Source organism: Passer domesticus, chromosome 33 (genome assembly GCF_036417665.1).
Source record: "Passer domesticus isolate bPasDom1 chromosome 33, bPasDom1.hap1, whole genome shotgun sequence".
Lineage (NCBI taxonomy): Eukaryota > Metazoa > Chordata > Aves > Passeriformes > Passeridae > Passer > Passer domesticus.
In genome coordinates this window covers 2,228,696-2,236,910 of record NC_087506.1, presented here as the reverse complement: position 1 = coordinate 2,236,910, position 8,215 = coordinate 2,228,696, and the positions used below count along the sequence as shown (strand labels likewise).

The window sequence follows — 8,215 nt, the reverse complement described above, 5'->3', positions numbered from 1 at the left end:
CAGAAGCTCCAGCAGCCCAGGTGCCTCAGCTTCTCCTCCCAGGCCCAAAGCCCATCCTGTCAGTCCTCAGAGCCTCTGCAGCTCTTCCTCATAGCCCAGAACAGGGAGCCCCACAGGCAGACACAGCAGCCCAGATGTGCCCCCCTGGCCTGTGGTGCCTCTGGCAAGGGAGCAGCACCAGGCACTGCAGGAGCCTGCAGACAATTCCTGCAGCACTTGGAGGATGATCCTGCTCCCCAAGGCACGTTCCCATGGTGCCAAGTCAGGAACTGCAATGGGGAGTGGGGCCAGAGAGGAAAGGGCAAACAGGGATGGGTTTTTTGCAGGGGAGGGAACAGGGGTGGGCAACAGGAAGAAATTTGTACCAAAAAAAAGGGGAAAAAAAGCAAAGGTGAAGCCAAGGAAATGCTCAGGGCAGTTTGGGGGTGGCTGCCAGGCTGCCCTGGCTCTGAGCAACAGCATCTGCAGTGGGACAGGAATCTCCCAGCTGATGGGAACAAAGTTTCTGTCTGACTGCAGAGGCCAGGACAAAGCTGAGTGGTTTCCCTGCTGTCCCCCACCCTTGCTGGCCCCAGGGGCTGATGGCATTTGTGCTCCCTCAGGTTAATGTCCCCACAGCAGCAGCATGGGTGTGCTCCTGCCTGCTCTGTGCAATGCAAACAGGGGCTCCTGAGCCAGTGCTTCCGTGGCTGTGCCAGCAAGGATGCGGCACCTGTGTGAGCTGGGGGAGAGGCCAGGGCTGCAGAGGGTCGATGTTGTTGGCAGCTCCATGAGGATGCTCTGGGATGCTGCCCTGGGCTGTGCAGCACCCTGGGGATGGATCAACCCCTGCTCTGCTGCTCCTTCCCGTCTCCCCCAGGGCCCTTGCAGAGCCCCAGCCATGCTGTTTGCCCCCAGCCTGCCCACGGCCAGCCTGGGGCTGCTCACCCTGGGGCTTTTCTGTGCTGAGCATTGGCCTGGCCGTGTTCTTGAGAGAGCCTGGGCAAGGAGCCTGGAACCCCCAGGGCCTGGCCTGAGGCGTCAGCGCTGCCCCAGCAGTGCCCATGGCCTGTCCCTGCTGCAGCCCCGGCACTGCCACCCCCAGGACTGTGCCCGGCCCCGAGAGCACTCAGGCCCTGCAGCAACACCAGGGCCACCAGGGCAGCGGGGCAGGGCCATGGCAGCAGCACTGGCAACACCAAGTGCTGCTGCTGCTGCTGCTGGGCACAGCTGCTGTGCCAGCACTGATCTGCCCCAGCTCTGCACACCGACATTGCTGCTGCAGCTCCAGAGAAGGCAAGAATAGAGGGATCTCTGCAGAAAACTTTGCTGGGATATCCTTTAGTTCCTTTAAAACCTTTGAGACTGCAGCCCCTCATTGGCACAGTCTGTGGCCACAGGGAAGGTGGAGAGAAACAAAGTCAGAGATGGCAGAAACAATCGTCTAGCTTTAGGAAGAATATTTAAAAAGAAAAACGACAGGGAAATCAAAGAACCAAACCAAAAGAGCTAGAAAAGATGACTTTTATTACAAGTGATTGGCCAAAACTGGCAATCAGTTTAATGCTTCCTAAGATGTCCAGTCATCAGTCTCCTCACTGCAGCCTTGAGCTCCTGGTTCCTCAGGCTGTAGATGAGGGGATTCAGGGCTGGAGGCACCAGCGAATACAGAACTGACACCAACAGATCCAGGCATGGGGAGGAAATGGAGGAGAGTTTCAGGTAGGCAAGTACTGCAGTGCTGAGAAATACATTTCTCCTGCATTTTCCCTTTTCAGATTCTTTCAGTCATCTCCTGAGAGCTACAGTTTGTTCTGGTGCTTTTTATGAACTGATTGTACTCTTGATTTAGATGGAGACTGTGGAATTGTTTTCAGATGTAGAAGAATCTGGAATGAAGACAGAAACAAACTCCCTGTCAGCCCATTTTCATCTTCTAGATCATTTTCAAGATGTCCTTGGGGGTGTTGGAATGATTATCACACAGCTCTCCACTTCTGGCTGCAGGCTCTAGAGTTTCTTTCTCTGCATTCAGTCAGGCTTGCATTCCCTAAGAGTTCTTGGTAGCCTGTCATCTTTTCATAGGGTAGAACAGTAACAATGAAAACCTTACCAATGGCACAACTGCCCAGCCCACAAGGAAAAGAAAAGAACAAGCTGTCAAATTCTTCACATATTTCTTCTGCTTTGCTGCAAGTGTTGTGCTGCACCCACAGTGTGGAAAGCTGCAGTTGGTGGCACACCTTGTGACAGAAGCTGCACCTCGTTCTCCGGGAAAGGTTCTTGGAAAAAGCAAACAGTACTGAGGAGAAGATTCTGGAAAAACTGAAAGAGCTTTTAAGAAATTAAATGAAAATTGAAACAATTCAAGACGTTTTTCTCGATTTGTTTTTATGCTCCCCTTTTCCATCTTGCACTAGTTGTCCATCCCATTAATTCCAAATAGATCTCACTTCTAAGATCACTTCTAAGATCCATGAGTTGGCAAGTTTAAGACATTTTAAGATACCATGACCTAGACACACTTTGGCTTTCCCTGTTTTTCTTGGAAATCAATGCTGGAGAGGTAAGTGCAGTGCTTGGGTCAGGTACAAATTCTGCATTCAGGGAATGCGCTCTGAGAGTGTTTGACCCTCAGCAGGGACAATGCACAGCAGGGACTGAGGGGATTCCTGAGCCACTGTGCAGGAGTCCAGACTCTGGCTCTTGGCTGAACTCGGCAAAGTTCCCGTGTTTGGACAGGCTCAGGGGCTGCCCTCGGGGAACGTGGGGCTCGGGGCGGGGGCGAGCGGGCAACGGACAAACGGACACGGGGACAAACGGCCCCGGAGCTTCAGTTGCAGCAGCGGCAGCGGCAGCAGCAGCGGCAGCAGCAGCGGCAGCAGCAGCGACAAAAGAAATTTTAGAGTCTCTTCTCCTCTCCCTCTCCCGCTGCCCCGTACCTCTCCCGCTCTCCCTTTCCCGCCGTCCCTCTCCTCTCCCCGCCTCCCTCTCCCCGTGCCGGGCTGGGCCATGCCCCCGGCCCGCCCCCGGCCCCGGGCAGGGCTGCCCCGTGCCCGCCCCCGGCCGTCCCGCCGCCGCCTGGCCTCAGCCCGGCTCTGGCCGTGCTGGCGCTGGCGCTGCTGGGCGGGCGTCAATGCCTGGGGCTGGGGCGGCTTCGCCGGCTTTTGGCTCCGCCTGGCCCGGCCCCGGCCCCGGCCCCGGCCCCGGCCCCGGCCCCGGCCCCGGCCCCGGCCCCGACCCCGAGCCCGAGCCCGAGCCCGGCCCCGGCCCCGGCCCCGGCTCCTCCCGGGGCCCGCGGAGGACACAGGCGGCGTTGCCTCTCCCGCCGCCTCCGCTGCGGCTTGCCCGGCCCGAGCTCCGCCGCTCGGCAGCGCAGCCGCCGGCCCCGAGCCTCCCGTGTCGCGTTCCGAAAACCGAACGCCGGGGGATGGCCGGGCCGGGGCGGGTGAGGGGCGCTCGGGGGCCGTTGCTGGCCCAGGGCCGAGCGCTGACAGCCGCGTCCCGCCCGCAGGGAAGGCGCAGGAGGCCCTGCAGGAGCGCTACCGCCTGGGTTCCCTGCTGGGGCGCGGAGGATTCGGCTGCGTGTGCTCGGCGACGCGGCTCTCGGACGGCGCCCCGGTGAGCGGCGGGGCCGGCAGCGGGCGGAGGAGGAGGGGGCGCAGGAGGAGGAGGAGGAGGATGAGGCTGGGCAGGGCAGGCGTTGAGCTCAGCCCGCTGCTCCCCTTGGCTTGCAGGTCGCCATCAAAAGGGTGCCACGGAACCGCATCCGGCACTGGAGCGAGCTGGTGAGTGAGCCGGGACAGCGGGAGAAGCCGGGCCGTGCCAAGCGGGGATCAGCCGAGCCCCGGCATGGTGGAAGCCGCCAGGACGTCTCGAGGGGGAGCGGGCGTGGGGCCAGCGCAGGGCGCAGAGCATCCCGGGCTGGCTGAGGGGTTGCCCAGCCCTGGCCCAGCATCGGCCCCACTGACGGCATCGTGCTCCTCCCGCAGCCCGACGGCACCAGCGCTCCCCTGGAGGTTGTGCTGCAGGACAGGGTGTCCACTGGCTTCCCCGGTGTCGTAAAGCTGCTGGAGTGGCTTGAGCTCCCCAGCGACATTGTCATGGTGCTGGAGCGGCCAGAGCAGTCTCAGGACCTCCTGCATTTCATTCGGGCACGGGGGTTCCTGCGCGAGGAGGTGGCGCGGCCGCTGTTCCGCCAGGTGCTGGAGGCCGTGCGGCACTGCACCAGCTGCGGGGTCCTGCACCGCGACATCAAACCAGCGAACATCCTGGTTGACCTGGCCACCGGGCAGGCAAAGCTGATTGACTTTGGCTGTGGCACCTACCTGCAAGACACAGCCTACACTCACTTTGCAGGTGAGCCTACACAGGGCTGTGCTCCCGCTCCTGGCATCTCATGGCCCAACATCTCTCAGCCCAAGCTGGCTGTGGCAGCGGGGATTCTCCCTTTTGCTGCCACTCAGGGGACTGAATCTGCAGCTGAGTTGCTTTAGAGCAGGGGTGGGTGGGGAGCCAGCTTCCAGCCCTGCTGGCAGCCTTTGCCCACCACTGTGGCCAGGACTGGGGCTGGGCTGGGGCAGCCAGCCTGACAAAAACAGCCGTGGGTGGGGGTAGCAGAGAGGGAGGTTGGAACCTGTGTCCCAGCCAGTTTGTGTGCAGGCAAGAGGAAGGGCTTGGACTGCTCCACTTGAACTGTTTGTCTTGGCTTTATAATATGTTTGGGGCAATGCAGGCAGGGAGAATGAGGGCATGGTTTTTCCCCAGCACGCAGTGGGTATTTCCTTTGCATGTCTTGGTCAGGCCTAGCCAGGGCTTCCACTGTCCCCTTCCCACACCAGTGGCTTCTTTTGCAATCCCAAGTTTGTACACCAGTCCCAGGTGCTGGTGAGAGGACAGTGGTCACCCTGTGTGCCACTGATGCAGCCCCCGCCCGCCCAGGGATGCTGGGGCCAGGCTCTGGGAGCAGCAGCATCCCCCTGATGAACTCCATCTGTATTCCACAGGAACACCATCATACAGCCCCCCGGAATGGACCCGCTTTGGCTGGTACCATGGCGAGCCAGCTACCATCTGGTCCCTGGGCATCCTGCTGCACGAGATGGTCTGTGGGAAGATGCCTTTCAGGAGGGGCTGGAACTTCAGCTGGGGCCAGCTCTCGCTGCCACAACGGCTCTCTCCAGGTGGATCCTCTTCTCAGGGCATGGGTGCAATACCAGTGCTGGGAGACAGCAGCGGGCTCGGGAGCGTCCCGCTCTGGCAGCTGCTGAGGAGGTGGCACATGTCCTGCTCTCCCCCAAAACCAAGAATTGATGGGAAAGTTCAGGCCCAGCTCTGAGCACATCCAGCATGGCCTGGGCATGGGAATAGTGGGGCAAAACCAACAGGAGCCTTCTCCAGCTGACGGGCAGTTTCTGGTTTCTCTCCCCAGAGTGCCAAAATCTGATCGGGTGGTGTTTATCCATGCACCCCTTGGCCAGACCCTCATTAGAAGAGGTGTTCAGTCATCCTTGGATGCAGGATATTCCTCTGCCCTAGAAGAAGGGAGAAAGCCACAGGCACACTTTGATCCAGGGCCCTGGTAAGTTACAGCTGCACACATGCCTTGGCAATGAGAAGCAAAGGAACCCAGCCTGTGTCACTGCACCAGGGTCATGGGATGGGAACACGCAGCCCTTGTGCTGGAGCTGAGCTGCTCTGCCCAGCCCTGGTGGCTGTCATCCAAGCAGGTTTTGCTTGTCCTAGTTCCCTGACAGCTGGGGCCCTGGGCAGAGCTCTGACAGCCTGGTCTCACCCCAGGGAAGGAGAAGGAGCCCCTGGAGAAGGTGTACCAGGTGGGACTGCTGCTGCAGGAGACAGCGAGGATGACATGAAGGATGACAACCTCTTCCTCAACCTGGCCACCAGCAGTTGAAGGTGATGCACTATGATTGTGGCACCTTCTTCAAAGCCAAACTCCACATGGAGTTTGCAGATGAGTCCACACGTGGGGAAATGCTCCCAGATTTGGGTATTGCCCAGCCTGGCTGGGAAGCAAAGGTTGCCCCTTTGCTGGGGCAGATGGAACTAAATCTTCAGTCAGCTGCACAGCTGCTTTTTTGGCAGGGCTGGTGGGATGGGCTGGAGTGGGTACAAAATGGGAGTGGGCTCCTGGCCCTGCCAACAGCCCCCAGCACCCACCGTGCCCCGGGCTGAGGCTGGGGCTGGGGCAGCCAGCCCGACACAAACCCCCGTGGTGGGAGCAGAGGTGGGACTCCAGAACCTGTGCAGGGGCTGCTTTGCTGTGAAGGCAAGGAAGGCCTTGGGCTGCTCCACTGTCCTTGTTTGCTTTGGGATCATGGTTATTTTGGGGGCCAGTGCAGAGGGAAAGAGAGAAAGTGTGGACCTCCCTCACCCATGGCTGGATTTTTCCCTAGCATGTAGGGGTTGGGCCTTCCTCAAGGTCCTGACAGAGCTAAGAGTTTTGACCTTTCTTCTTCTTTTCCCTTTTTGTCTCTAACCTCTTTTCAACAATTTGCTTGTTTTTTCTAGAGGAAGCATTCTAGGTGGTCCAGTCTGGATTGGGAAGTGCTTGGGACCAGCTGCAGCGTGGATGGGCCGTGCCCTTGGAGCAGGCTGAGGACATCGTTTGGGACCAGCTTTTCTTCCAGCCGTGGATGGCGTGAGGTGGGTGCCCGTCTGCTTGGCAGGGTGGGATCAGAGCTTTTGGGAGATGGCAGCGAGCACAGGAGCATCCTGCTCTGGGCAGCTGCTGAGGGCTGGATGTGCCATGGCTGGCTGCAGGCTGGGCACATGTCCTGCCCTCCTGCCCTGCTCCCAAAGACAGCACTGATGGGCAGCTCTGGGCACAGCTCTGAGCCCGGCCAGCACGGCCTGGGCACTGCGGGCAGCTGGGACTAGGGGACAGGAGCCCTCAGCTGACGGGCAGTTTCTGCTTTCTCTCCTTGCAGCCAGGCTCTGCGGATGCTGAGGCTGCTCTGGGCTCTGGCAGGGCTCTGCTGGAGCTCAGCACCGGGCCAGAATCAGCCAAAGAAGAAATGGTGTCACCTGCAGCACAGACTTGCTTGAGCATTTTGACAACGCAGCTCAAGTTTGCAGCGTGGACACCTCCAAGGGAAAACATGACACCTCCCAAAAATTAAAATTTTTCAATACCTTCTGAAATCAAATCAATTTGGGATGACTCCAAATGACATTTTTCAGCTTGCTCAAGATGTAGCTCAGCCCTTCTCTGAACAGTTCTCTCCCCCACCTGCCTTTTACTTCTCAACTGCTCCCTTTTTTCCCCCAGTGAATTCCCAGCCCATCGCAGTCTCCTTTACTTGCTGGCCTTCCGTGTTGCCCCTGACCACAAGGAAGGCCGAGCCCCAGGTTTAGGGACTCATGCTGTCACTGGCTGAGGAGCAGCAATGTCTCAGAGGTCCAGTAGGATTTTAGTGTCATTCAGAGCCACTCTCCAGCCCTCAGCTCTCCTCACTGCTGAGTTCCCACTCCCTTTTCTTCATCCTTGCAGCAGGATGAGCTCTGTGAATCCCCTTGAGCCTCCCCACTCTTCCCAGCCCACGCAGCCACCTCAGTGAGGCTGAAGCTGAAGCTTCTCTGTCTCCTCTGGCACACCAGTCCAGTCCCCTGTGTGGGGAGCCCCAGCCCCAGAGCACAGCACACAGCAGTGCAGTCCAGGCTGGAGCAGCTGCCCTGCAGCCCTGGCTTGGCTGTTTGTGGCAGCTGAATGCTCCCTGTTTCCAGCTGTCCCTGCAGGATGGCCCCGGGGCAGAGCCCAGCCGGGCTCCCACTGCAGCCCCTGGAGCTTGGGGCAGACAGTGCTCCCAGAGCTGAGGTTCATGGGGAGCACCCGCAGCTGTGCCTCGCACTCAGTGTTGGCAAGTGGTGTGTTCTCATCTCCTGCAGCCTGAGGGGAAAACAACCTGTGCTGCCAGGCCAGCACTGTCCCTCTGGGCAGGGACAATGCTGAAGGGCTTTCCCATTCCAGAGGAGCTGGCACTGAGCCTTGGCAGGGCTGGAGCCGGGTCTGGCCTGCTGTCCGGGACTCGATGACCACCAACTGCACCCACCTGCCACGCTCCATCCTCCAGAGACAGAAGGGTCTGTGTGTGCCAGGGGCTCTTGGATGTCTCTGTATCCATGGACAGAAGGGTCTGTGTGTGCCAGGGGCTCTTGGATGTCTCTGTATCCAGGGACAGAAGGGTCTGTGTGTGCCAGGGGCTCTTGGATGTCT

General features: G+C 59.5%; 1 long non-coding RNA gene across 1 annotated transcript; it reads left to right on the top strand.

The window, feature by feature from the left end:
• Positions 1–5,246: 5,246 nt before the first annotated feature.
• LOC135288596 (uncharacterized) lies at positions 5,247–6,799 on the top strand. The gene is made up of 3 exons (XR_010351653.1): positions 5,247–5,560; positions 5,779–5,895; positions 6,511–6,799. It is a non-coding gene; the product is annotated as an uncharacterized LOC135288596 (long non-coding RNA).
• The last annotated feature ends 1,416 nt before the right edge of the window (positions 6,800–8,215 follow it).